This window comes from Myotis yumanensis, unplaced genomic scaffold, assembly GCF_028538775.1.
Source record: "Myotis yumanensis isolate MYYU_CA2020_CCGP unplaced genomic scaffold, mMyoYum1.0.hap1 SCAF_12, whole genome shotgun sequence".
NCBI classification, from domain to species: Eukaryota; Metazoa; Chordata; class Mammalia; order Chiroptera; family Vespertilionidae; genus Myotis; species Myotis yumanensis.
In genome coordinates, this window is record NW_027223763.1 from 8,008,366 (window position 1) to 8,021,485 (window position 13,120).

The window sequence follows — 13,120 nt, forward strand, 5'->3', positions numbered from 1 at the left end:
CATTGTTTAGAGATAGTTCTTTTGTAATTTGAGGGCGGGTGGGATGGGCTGAGATGACTATTTCCATAATGTTGACAAAGACGACTACCTCAGTGGAAAGGGAGGGGTGTGACCATGCCTCCTTTTTCCACATGTTCTCAGCAGACTCGTGCATTTGTCTGTCAGAGAGCAAACTGCCTTTTTCTAGCCACAGAATTGCCAGGTGAAAGCACACACCATAAAAGGGCAAAGTGGTGCCAGGAGGTTCTCTGAGCAAAGTGGGGGCCCCAGGCAGGAGAGGAGGATGTAGAATATCTCTTTCCTTTGGAAAGCATGAAAATTGAGAGTGGGGCACAGCAACCAAATCTTAAGTTAGGTGTCCTCTCTCCACACAAGGCCTCAGGGAGAAGGGTTTCTGCTCTCACACCATGTTGTGGGGCCCCCTCCCCACCACCTGAAACACCACTGCCACTGCTGACTTCATCCAAGCAAAGTCCTGGCAATCATGTCATCCTTTGGACTTGCCTGCCAGCTCCGCTGGGACTCCCAGCTACCTAGCTTCCTTACCTGGATCTACCAAGGCCTACCTTCCTTCGACTCCTTGCCTCCCTTATACATTTGACTTCCTATTGGCCCTCTGAAAAAAACAGCTAAGCAGAATGCCATGCTCTGAATTCTGGTGCCCACTACTGATGCATTTTCCTGTCACCTTGCTTTCTTCAAGGGGTAGTGGAACAAAGTTCAGACTGCTAAAAGAATAAACACTCCTCCTTTGGAGTGCTCTGTTTCTCCCCCTTTCCCACCCCAGGTCTGAATCCCAAACCTGCAGTCTCTTTTTTCATCAGTGGAGGGCCATTCACCCACCAGAATTTTTGCCCTTATATTCCACTCCAAGTTCTAATCTCCAGAATGAGACCAGGATTCCTCAACAGAAAGCCCAAGGCCCAGAGTGGCCCAGCTGACCAAGGCCTGGAGGGGAAGGGGGGCTTTAAACTACCTCATGTTCTTAAGGGCTGTCCCCTCCAGATTATGGCCTGGGCCCTTGTTCTTTCACTACCTGCCCCAACTGGTCCCAGGAAGTGACCCTTCCCCTCTTGGCTTTGGCCAGCAGCCACCCCTTAGCTGTTGGAACTCTTTCAGGTGCTTTTCTCTTCTCTGCCTTCCCACAGCAATTGTCCCTGCCTCCACCCAGGGACCTCGCACAGCTGATGCAGCAGACTGACTACTGAGAGGGGTGCATCCCTGGTGGGCTTGCAGGGCCTCCTGCACCTCCTTTTGCCTGTGTAGTCAAAGGCCATTTGCTCTCTTCCCAGCTCAGCCTCGCAAACTTGCCCGGTGGGCCACCACATCGTGTGCAGCCCGGGCAGTCTATGTCAGATTGTAATTTTTCTTTCCAGTGAAATGTTACGGGTACCCAGCAGAGGGATGACTTTGTCCTTTGGTGGATCTAAAACTCAGAGCAGTACTCCTCAATGCCCTTTCCCTGACTGCTCTGAGAAAGAAAGATGTGTTCCTCTGGAAAAGCTCTGATCAGAATGTTTTCACATGTCAATGGGAAGATGTGTGTGTGTGTGTGTGTGTGTATGTGTGTATCTGTTTATTTCTCAGTTCACAATATTTTTGTTTCCCCATGTTTTATTTAACCAACTAGATCACATTCTTTGGCTACAGGTCAGACTCTGAGCTGCTTTCGTCAACGTAGGGAGGAGACACATATCAGAGACCCCCCTTTTCCAAGATGGCTGCTGTGTGCAGCTTCTTTCTTTGCTTAGACCTCCATCTGTCAAGTTATTATTATTTTTTGAAATGGCTTTTCTTTAAAATTAAGCATTTTACCAGTTGGTTGGGTATCAAAGAAAATTGCTCTCTGATGAGGGAAGAACATGTCTCTCCAATAATGCGGCATTAAACAGAGCAAGTTGTTAATTTGTGGAGTGGGGGAAAGATTCTGCAAGTTGCCATTGTACAAATCCATTTTTACAAATGTTTGCAGCAGATTCCACAGAACAAAGAGCCCATTCATTGCCGAGCGCCCTGCAGAATCTCTGAGCCAAGTGGCCGTGTGTTCTGAGCCAGAGCCTGACCTGTGGACCGCCTTTAATGTCTTCTGCACCCAGTCCTTTTGTGACGTGGGCTTTTTTAAACAGGGTAAAATTAATATGTTGCATTGCAAACTCAGGTATGATGAGGAGATGGTAGGAGTGTAGCTAGCAGCGTGGAGACGTTAGGTCAGCCACTAAATGTATTTGTAAATTTGGTTTGAAAGACACAGAGAAAGGTTGGAGGGGCGGTTTGTTGTGTTTGTATTTTTGCCTTTCTTCCCATAATTTTTGGTTAACGGGTAGCCTTTTTGCTAGTGGAAGAAGAAAAAGTTGTGTGTATGGTCTCTTAATTCCCCTCTCTTCTGTCCTCTCTCTGATCCCCTGCCACCATCAGCACTCATTTTCAGTGAGAATTTTTCCACCATAAAAATATGACCCTGAAAGCTGTGTGGTCAAGGAGAATCCCACCTCCTCGCACTGCATTGAAACACGGCTTTCCCCTTCCTTTCCCTTTCAATGTTTTCCTGACCCAAGACGAAATTTGGAATCTTGGAACTTCGCCTACAACTCCTGTTCTCTGGCTCCTTTGTAGGCTTTTGGAGACTTTCACAAGGTTTGGTGGTCTTGACTTTAGTCTCAAAGCACTCCACCTGGCTCAGAAGGACAGCCCCTACCCCCATGCCCAGCCCAGGAGGGAGGTGGCTGAGCCTGTGGGGATAGAAAGCAGCAGCAGGAACCTCCCTCCTGTTCTCGGAGCCAGAGGAGGGGGAGGGAATGAGGGGCTTCATGGCATGCAGACAGCCACCCACTCCACACCAGCCTGCTCTCACCTGCCACCCCCTTCTCAGGGGAGTGAGTGCCTGCCATGGCCACTGTGTCACCCGGTCCTTAAACCTGGGGCTCTCAGCTAGCTGCCTTGCTCTGCTACCTATTTCTTACTTTAGTTTGTTCTTGATTTCCTGGGGAGTGGGACAGATGGAGACAGACAGGCCCAGCGTGGGCAACACCTCCGCCATGTCCAAGGTTGGCCAAAGTAAAGGGACCCTGGCCTCCCAGTAGGGCAGGAAGGGGAGCAGTGGTTCCAAGTCTTTAGCTCTGGGCCCCTGGTCTATGTCTTTTTTCTTTGTTGCTTTTTAAAATTTTGCCGTTGCATTAAGAAATCCACTCTTTCAGACCAGCTCTTTTATTTTCTTTATTGATTTTTTTAAAGTAAAAAAAAAAAACTCAAAAAAACCCTCAAAAACAAAAAACTAAACAAAAAAAAAACCACTGCTCTTTCCCCAAATTGACCCATGAGTGTCCCCCTGCACCCCCCTCTGCCTTTGCAGTTGATCATTCCTCCCTTTTTCCTCGGCTTGAAGCATCTATGTCCAGTGTCTATGAAATGATGTTTTATCTGTGTCTCAGGTTGAGAAACGGCAATCATTCCACCAGATGCTGGAAACCGGTTAGCCTTGAGACAAGGGTTTCTAGGGCCACAGCTCAGGGATGTGTATTTAATTACAGGGTCCCCAGAAACCCCTCTCTTGGCTGCCACCAACAGCAGCTTTTCTGGACTTGGGAGCCAGGCGGGGACTGCTTCCTCAGAGGCGGGAGCCCCATGAGCATACTGAGTCGGAGCGAGCTGGGCTTGCTCTGGCCGTGCCTAGGCTATCTCGAGGCCTGAAGACTCTGGCTGTCCTAGAACACGAGCCACGGGGGCCCTGCTCTGCCCGTCCAGCCCCTGTCTGGCCTGCCCCCTCAGGATCTGCAGCCCTAAATGGGCCACAGCCCACTCAGGACTCAGCTGCAGGCTCAGGGAAGCTGTGAGTCAGGCCAGATCCTGCTCCGAGCTCCAGAAAAAAGCTGTGTTTCTGGTGGAGGCTGGTCTGCCCAGTCCTGCAGCCAGCCTTGCCAGCATGGCCAGTCTGTCACCAGGTCATTTCTGCCCTTGGGTGAGCATTGTTTTCTTTCTCTGAAATGTTTTATAAGGTGATAATGTTGTTGACTCAAGTTTCCATGAAAAAGAAAAAAAAATACTACCTCTTCAGTGACATCCTGGTCGATTCCTCTCCGAGAAGCCCTGTGGGAAACGAATACTGTAGCTCCTGCTCTGTTTACATGTTTCTGTCGGGAGAGAAACCCTGCCTGCCCTGGGGTGTTGGTGTTTTTGTCTGTGTTGCCATCCCAGGCCTGCGATAGGGGCTGTGGGTGCGTTGTAATGTCTGGGCCGAGTGTAGGGAGTCCTTCACACCTGCCCAGCTGGGACCAGCCACCTCTTGAAGAGGCCTCCGTTTCCTTTCTACGATCCAGGGCACAGGAAGCACCACCCTCCCGCCAGGCTCTGGTGGCACGGGCATCCACCAGCCGACCCTGGGCTACCTATCCCAGGGCCACCTCTACCCACAGTCCGTGTAGGAATCAAGTAAACCGGATGTCTCTGAGCCCTTGTCCCCAAAGGGCCGGCCAAGGGCTGCCTGCCAGCCTGGCTCCGTCAGCCCTGCATGACCAAATGATAGTCGGGCTCTGCAGGCTATTCAGGCCCTCTGCTACCTCCCCCCCTGCCAGCTGGCAAGGGATGGGCCCTTTTCTGTGAGTTGACTACCTGTGGAAATGTGACCAATTAGTGTGAAATGCATGTCTAGAAGATGTTAGGTACTGTATTTGAACCAATAAATGTGAATCCTGCACATGGCATCTGTCTGTGAAGCTTGTCTGGGGTTCTGGGGAGGGACGATGGGGTGTCCTAAGGAGCTGGCTCACGCCTTCAGATCGAGTCCCTGCTTGTAGCTGACACCTACCCACTCCTATTGCTGAGGGTCTGGCAGGGGGATGTCGCTTAGAACTGCTTGAATTCAAGAACCAGCACTGGCCCAGGTGCCTGCTCTGTGCCTGGCACTGTTGGGACTCTTTACAAACCTGAATCTCCTTGAACGTAAAGGATTATCATCTGTTTTTTAAGTAAAGAAGCTAAGGTAAGTGAGGTGACGGGACTCATCTCAGGCCACCCAGCCAGAAAGTGGCACAACTAGAGGAACGGAGTTTCGTGGGAGAGGCAAGCACAGCCCTTTGCAGCTTAGTGGGCTCAGGCGTGATCGAGGGTGATCAGGGGCTGTCATGGCCTCGCAGAGGGAGTGGTTCTGCTCAGAAGGGCTTCAGACGAGTATTTAAGGTGGGCCTTGAAGCAAGTCACCAGACAGAGGAGGCCCAGCTACGAATCAGAAAAATACGGACTATTCAGGTATAACAAGGGACTGCCAGCAAGAATGGTGGCAAATGGGAGGGATTAGCAAGAGTTGAGGCTGGAGAAGCCCCTGGGACATTGAATGCCACATTCAGGGGTTTGGGGAAGAGCTGCATCTCAGATAGCAGTGTGCTGGTGTATCACAGTGGTCCACCAGTTAACGCCTGTCCTGCCAGATAATAGATGAGGTTTTCCTAGAGCTGAGGAAATGGAGGCTTTGAGAGGTCATGGGATGTGCCCTGAGTCATACGGGAAGGGTCAGGGTCTGGACTTGAACCCAGATCTGCCAACTCGAAAGCTGGACTGTCCTGTAATCTTACTGTTCCTACGATCAGAGAAGGGCCCACGCTTGGGCTGAGGGTTATAGGGAGACAAATGGGAAAGACAGAGGCTCCTCAGTTTGGGAAGATAAAGGCTGAGGAGTCTGATCAAAGCCTATTAAATCCTCATGTGTGAAATGAGGGGAAGCCCAGCTGCCTTCCCATGCCTCAGCCTCCTCCAGCACAAGGGACCAGAGAGCCCTTGAGGTTTGAAAGAGGTGGTTTTAGAACAAAAGAAGCGCTGCAGAACTAATTAATAGGCTGTTCTGTGCCCCATAGAGGGAACAGATAAGACAGAGATTCGAGGAGGAGCATGTCTGCTGGCCGGCTGTTGTGTGCCGGGCACGGGCGCTTTACCTGCACTGTCTCCTGTAATGCTCAGAACCGCTTTGCAAGGGAAGTGCTCAGCCCCATTTCACTTTAAGAAGTTGAGGCTCGAGGAAACAAAGCCATTGGCCTAGGACAGTGATGGCGAACCTATGACACGTGTGTCAGAGGTGACACGCGAACTCATTTTTTTGGTTGATTTTTCTTTGTTAAATGGCATTTATATAAAATAAATATAAAAAATATAAGTCTGTGTTTTACTATGGTTGCAAATATCAAAAAATTTCTATATTTGACACGGCACCAGAGTTAAGTTAGGGTTTTTCAAAATGCTGACACGCCGAGCTCAAAAGGTTCGCCATCACTGGCCTAGGATGACACGAGCACATGGCAGAATTGGCTTTTGAATCCAGGTCTATCTGATACCAAAGATACAACAGGCTTCCTCCCTGCTCGGCCTTAACAATTCGATAGTGCTGAATATGAGTGTCTGGGGTTTGTAACAAAGCTCAGTAATGGCCTTTGGTTGAACTTTTTGCTATTAACCCAATAAACCAAACTTAAACAATAAAGGATTAATTTCTGTAAGAGGTGAAAGAACAGACCCGATGAAATCGATGTGAAAAGCAGGGCTGTCCCAGATATAAGTAGAATGCTATAGACGCCACAATTCCTGTGGTTTCTCAGAACATAATGACCCACAAAGTGGCCCCATGGGGAAAGAATAGGCATTCTGTTGCCAAAAATCTGGGAAATACTGCACCTACTCTTACCTTTCTCTAATTCCCAACTTTCGTTCACATATTAAAGGCTCTGAGAAGTCCTACCTGAAGAAAATTAACTTGGGTCTACCCAGAAATCTTTGGGCATGCAACATTTTTCCTGTTAAAATTGTTGGGACAGTATTCCATGGGATACAATTGAGGACGCTGCTCTAAACTTACAAATTGCTACTTAACTGATGCTGAGCTTGTGGGTTCCTTGAGTGCCAGGCAATAGTCTGGAAGTAAAAATAATAACGGAATTTACATTCAGAGCAAGCAAAGCGCTGTGCTCAGCATCTCCTGTGCATTCAATTACTGATTCCTCAGAGCCATCCTATGAGGTTGGTGCTATAACGATCCAGTTCATAGATAAGGAAACCGAGGCCCAGAAATTGGTCTAAGGTTACAGAGCTTGTATGTAACCTCAGGAGTGAACATAAGCCAGTACTGATTGAGTGCCTAACATTAGGCAGGATCTGTGCTGAGATCCTTCTCCATAAGCAAACCCCCTGAGGTACGATCATCTCTGTGTAACTGAAGAGGAGACAGCTTCGTCCAGGTTATGTAAGTCTGAAGCCAGGACCCCCCAGAAGTGGTGGCCGGGGATGGTGTTGGGACCAGGGTGGGTGTGGCTCCCTGAGGCCCCCCCCAGGGATCATTTCCCTCAGGCAGCTTGTGCGACAGCAGGCACATCAACCAGGAGTCTCCCCTCTCTTCTAATTCCAGCTCTTCCCCTCACCAGCTGTATGTGGCCTTGACCTGGATAGATGACTCTCCGATCCTCACTTTCCCTGTCAGATAAATGGAAATGGTGGTGCCTGTGTCTTAAAGGTTTAAGGGTTCACTGAGGCTGGTTCAAAGTTGGGGCTCAATGCAGCCAATCCATGAAAGGAAGCAGTGTGAGGGGAGCCGCAGCCACTCACACCCCAGTAGCAGACACCCAGCAGAGCCAGAAGCCCCCGCGCTAGCTTAGCTTGGCCTGGCCTTGGCCTGGCTGCCCACCAGGAGTGTAGCTCCACCTAGAATCAGCCTCTCTGAGATCCTGTGGCAAAAGTGCCCAACTGTCAGACCCAGGGCTCTTGGAGTCTTGTTCCCTTGGCAACAAGTCTCACCATGGAGACCACAGCCCCATCCTTGCCCTCCCTGCAAGCTCCTTCTCCACAGACCTTCCCTGTTCAACACCTAGTCCTAGAGCCGTGTAGGAACGGAGGGAAGCTCCAAGGAGGCCCTTCCTCAAGTGAGGAGTTTGACTAACAGCCAGCAAGAGAGGCAAAGGGAACTCCCATTTTTTAGGTCCATGTGATGCCTGGCGAGGTTCTGAAGAGCCTACATATGTGATCTCATTTAGCTTGAAAGCCAGGCACTCACCCTATTTTGTATAAATGGAAACCAAGGCTCAAGGAGGCAAGATGGACCAGCCAGTCTCACACTGGTCAGTGTTGTGGCGGAGACTGGTGTGCAGGGTTTCTGACTCGGGAACCCCTACTTTCTAACTCTCCTCCAGCCTCCGTCTGAGGACTGGAGAGTTGGGTGAATCCCTCCACCGCAGGCGTCGGCTGGTAGCACAGGCAGCAGCGAGCAGCCCTGTGAGGTTTGGACGGGGCCTGGCAGCAGCAGTCCCGGCAGAGGAACTGCACTATTTTAAGCCAGGGCCAGCGGGCCCCATGTGGGCACAGGGAGGGTGGCCTCGGGCCAGCTTCCCGGAAGTCGTCATGGCCTCCCTCCTCTCCCCTGAGCAGCTTTCGGAGGCAGTCACTTCCCAACAAACAGGAAGGAGGCCCTCAGGCCTGGAGACCTCCAGCCCCAGCTTCCTCCTCCTACCCTACCCCCCAGTCTTCTCTACTATACTGGGGAGGAGCCCCCCAGGCCCACACCTGGATCCATGTCCACTATCTGGGCTGACTTAATAGGCTGGAGGTCTGGGGTCTGGGCTTCTGCTGCTTGGGCCGCCCCAGTTCACCCATTGTCAGTCTAAGGCCTCCCTTGCCCAGGCCCACAGCCTGATTTCTCACCTACATTCCCATTGAGGGAAGCCACTAGGGGCCAGAAGGAAGAGCAGAGGTAGCCCCAGACTTGGTCCCATGCAAGGATGGGAGAGAGAGAGAGAGAGAGAGAAAGAGAGAGAGAGACTGAAACAAACAAGGTGGGACCTTCCCAGAGAAAGACAGGCAGACACATTGAAAGACAGATTCATTGTGGCACAGACAAAATTAGAGAGATGCTCAGAGGCAAAAGCAGAGATAGAAGCAAAGACAGGGCTGCGAAGAGCTAGGGCCAATAGGGCAGCGCGTGGCTCTGAGTGATTGCTCCTGACCACCCCCAAGCACAGGCCCTGTCTCAGCTGTGGGGGGCCCACCGGCTGCGTGGCCGGAGAGGAATGCGGGGAGCAAGGCTGGGTCACCCCGTGAGGGCCGAGCGTGTGCACTGTGAGATAAACCACCCCAGGAAGGGGGCCCAGCTGCGGCTGCATGCTCCAGGAGCATGGCGGAGAGGCCCAGGCCCAAGGCTGCAGCCCAGCCCACCAGACACCCAGTCCCTGCATCTGCTCCTGAGGGTCTCCACCTGCTCTTATTCCAGAAGGTCCCAGGTACCTCAGCCCAGCCCTTGAGGCATGCAGGTTCTGCCAGTGTCCTGTTCACAGAAGAGCCAGCGGGGTCCCTGCTGCTGCTCTGGCTGCAGTCCTGGCTCAGGTGAGAGGCCGGGCTCACCAGCTGACCAGGCAGAGCAGGGCTCTGGCAGAGGAAAGCTGGGTGCAGACTGGGCTGGCCCCACGTGCACCCGTGTGCACAAGTGTGGATTGCATGTGCATGTGTCCCTGTACTTCCTCACATGTGGGTGTGCAAAGATGCTTGTGTCCACAGGTTGCCAGGAGCCCCATTCTGCCTCAAATCCCTGCTCTCAGGCTAGAGAAGTCCCCAGAGGTACCTGGTCTCCCACCCCCACCAGGTGGTCCAGCCCAGGGAGCCATGAGGCAGAGGGGGAGGAGCAAGCAGGTTTATTGCCACCCCCCACCCCCCCCCTCCCCCCCGCTACCCCTCCCTACATCGCAGCTGAGGCTCCCGCTGGCCACGGCCTTGACCCGGCACTATGGACTTCTCTGACATTGGCATCGGATCTGAACATCTGGCAGCAGGCTGATAAGGGGTGCAGCGGAAACAGCCTCTGCTGCTGCCAGCAGCCCCACCCCCTCCGCTGCCCTGCGAGGGGGTCTCCACAGCCACACTCCCTGGGCTTCCAGCTCTAGGCCCTGCCTCTCTTTTCTCATTCTCTGCCTCAGTGTCTCTATGTCTCTGTCTCTCCCCCCCCCCCCCCCCATTTCTTCTCCCTATCTGAATTTCTCTCTCATTCCTTCTCTTTTTCTCTCCCTCTTCTCTCTTCCTTCTCTCTCTCTCTCTCTCTCTCTCTCTCTCTCTCTCTCTCTCTCTCTCCATCTCTGGGTCTATTATGCCTCATTCCTCTAGGGCTTCTTTTTCTGTCTGTCTTTCAATCCTCTCCATTTCAGTTTCTGGGTCTCTGATCTGTTTGTTTCTTGTTCCACCTCCAGGAAACAGGCCTGGCACTTTGGGAAAGTCCCCACTTAGAGAGAGACCCTGGGCTTTGTTTGCTGGGGAGGAGGGGTCAGGACTACGCCACTTCTCCTTCCCCTCTGGTGGGTCTCATGGCCTGGGACCACCTGGGCTGGAGCTTGGAGGAAAGGACAAACGGGCCACCCAGTCTGGCTGAGTAGAGAGGACCCTGAGTCAGCAAGCCCAGCTCCGGACTCCCAGGTCTGGATTCGAATCCTGGTTCCATCCCAACCTTGCTCTGTGACTTTGGGAAGATACCTGTCTCTCTGAGCCTGAGTTTCCTCGCCTCCCAAATGCTGCTCATGGGAGGTGAGGGGAACATACTACCTACTTCCCAGGATGGTGGACAGGGTTCGAGACTGACCAAAGGTGTGGACTGGTTAGTAGGAGCCCCAGCACACAGGGCCTTGCCATTCATTCTCAGCATGCCTCATCCTTAAGGGGTGGCTCAGAGGAAGAGGGTGTCAATAAACATATCCAGGGTGATCAAGGGTGAGGCGTGTCCAGCCCTGGGTGGTGGCAAGTGACAGCTGACGGCCTACAGAGAAGACGACCGGACAGGAGGAGGCAGGCAGCAGAACTCCACCCCTCAGGCAGCATGTGGGGGCTTTTGGTGCAGAGGGGAGCAGTCAGTCAATAAACGCTCACTGGTGCCGGGGTAAGTCACTCACCCCAGAAGCACCAACGGTGTTGAGGGTGAGGTTGCAACCTCAGACTCAGAGAAAGGGGCCCTGAGGGTAGCCTGCCAGTCCTTCGGCTTGTTGTTGGTTTCTGGTTTGCTAACATTTATTGAGCACAAACAGCATCCAGGCAGCCACTATGCACGTTCCATGTGTTGTCTCATTTTTGTCCCATTTTATGGAGAGAACATGGGACCCAGAGAGGGGAAGTGACTGGTCCCGGGTCACACAGCTAGCAGATGGCAGAACTGGCATTGATCCGGAGTCTTCGCCACTAGCCCCTTGTCGGTTCTGCTTCTTAGGGCTCAATGCGTCACCAGGAGATTGGCAAAGCCGGGCTGGCTCTTTCATGGCACCAAGTGGTTGAAAGAGCCTGTGTGTCCTGTCTAAGAAGCAGGGAAAGTGGTCCCCGTCTCACTAAGTCTTCCATCAGAGGTGGTGCAGAGGGCCTTGGCTGCTGCTTGTTACATGTATGTGACATGTTGGTCATAGGGTGTTTCTGGAACATTTCTATTTATTTATTTAGTATTTATTTATGTATGTATGTATTTATTTTAATCCTCACCCAGGGACGTGTTTATTGATTTTTTTTTTAGAGAGAGGAAAGTGGGGGGGGGGGGCGGGGGGGGGGAGAAACATCAATCAGTTACCTGCCATACACGCCCCAACCAGGAATCAAACCCGAAACCTCAGCCTGTGCCCTGACTGGGACTCGAACTTTTACTGTACAGGATGACAGTCCAAGCAACTGAGCCACCTGGCCAGGGCGAGGTATTTCCTTTTTAAGTTCAGAGGATGAGTGGTATTAGTCCAGAAACAAAATCATTGCATTAAAAGGGGAAGACTAGTTAGGTTCAGTCATATGCAAGAGACGTGCATCTTATAAGAACTTCTGAGAGTGAAAAAATACATAAGAGGTCATGAATGTTGGGAATATACTAATCGGTAGAATCAGTTATGACAGCCAGTAAAATTCTTGTATGTATTTTCAAGATAAAAATATCTTTTGAGCGGCACAATGAGGAAGACACGCTCGGTTTTAAATATAGTTGCCTTCAGTTACCCAGAAAAGTTGCCTGGTCCCAAGCCAGGTAAGTGAGGTGCTCTGTGTGACTTGCCTATTTCCGAAAGTGAAGGTTCTCAACAGAGATTGCCAAGCCCCAGGATGAATGGCTGGGAGGTAAATCCTCCAAGGACAGACTTCTTCCCTTTTCTCCAGTGACGGCACCTAACGTGCACCCAGTAAAAGTGAGGTGAGGGAACGCACAAAAGAGTGCGTCACGCATGGGGGTGGGGGTGGGGCGGGGCGACGCTCAGGAAGGCGGGGGGGCAGAGCAGAGCAGAGCAGTCTGGTCCTATGGAACCAGGGCCGTTCAGGACCTGTCTGAGCCCAGAGGTTGGACAGGGACATGCCCAGCTGTGTGGTGGGGAGGCCTGACCTTCTAGATAAAACCCCAACCTGGGCCACCGTAGCCAAACCCCCTGACCCGGCCTCAACTTTCCCAGGGACCCACGGGAGCATTAGCAGCCATGGTGGATGGTGACATGCAGAAAGCCAGCGTGGAATGCACGCAGGAAGTGGCCAGTCAGCTCACCTGCTTGCCCTTCGTCCCCCTCTTCCTTTCTTCAACGCCGGAAGAGTTAAAGGACCAGGCCAAAGTCGCAGGGCCACCTGGTCAAGTTATACATGCCCCTGCCTCCGCGCCAGACCTACCTGACTCCACTCCCACGTCTGGGCCAGACTGGACCCCGCTGGGCCAGGCCCCAGGGAGGTAGCCATTCAAGGGGAGAGCGGCCAGGCTGCGGGCCGGGTGGGGGAGCTGCCCATAAATCAGGCCCCACTCCCACCCAGTCGCTAACAAGCGGGGCTGCCTACCCGCCTACGTGGGGTCCCTGCCTCTGGGCTCCCACAGCGGCCTGGAGCAGCCAGCTGGCCAAGGCCTCCAGAGTGCCTTGGCCTCCACCCCCACCCGCGGCCCCCCAGATAGATAGGGATATATTTTTTTTCTTTTAGAAGAAGGAAAAAAATAGACCTAAATGAAGAGAAACGCCAACAAAGAAGGAGAGAGGCCTGCGGAGTCACGTGGGGGCAGAGACCAATTGGGCCTCCGGTGGCCCCCCCACCCAGGGCGGGGAGGAGGAGGACGGTTGGACAGGGCCAGCCTACTGTCCGCCCGCCGCCCGCCGTGGCGTGAAGGAGTTCCCGTGTGTATCCACCG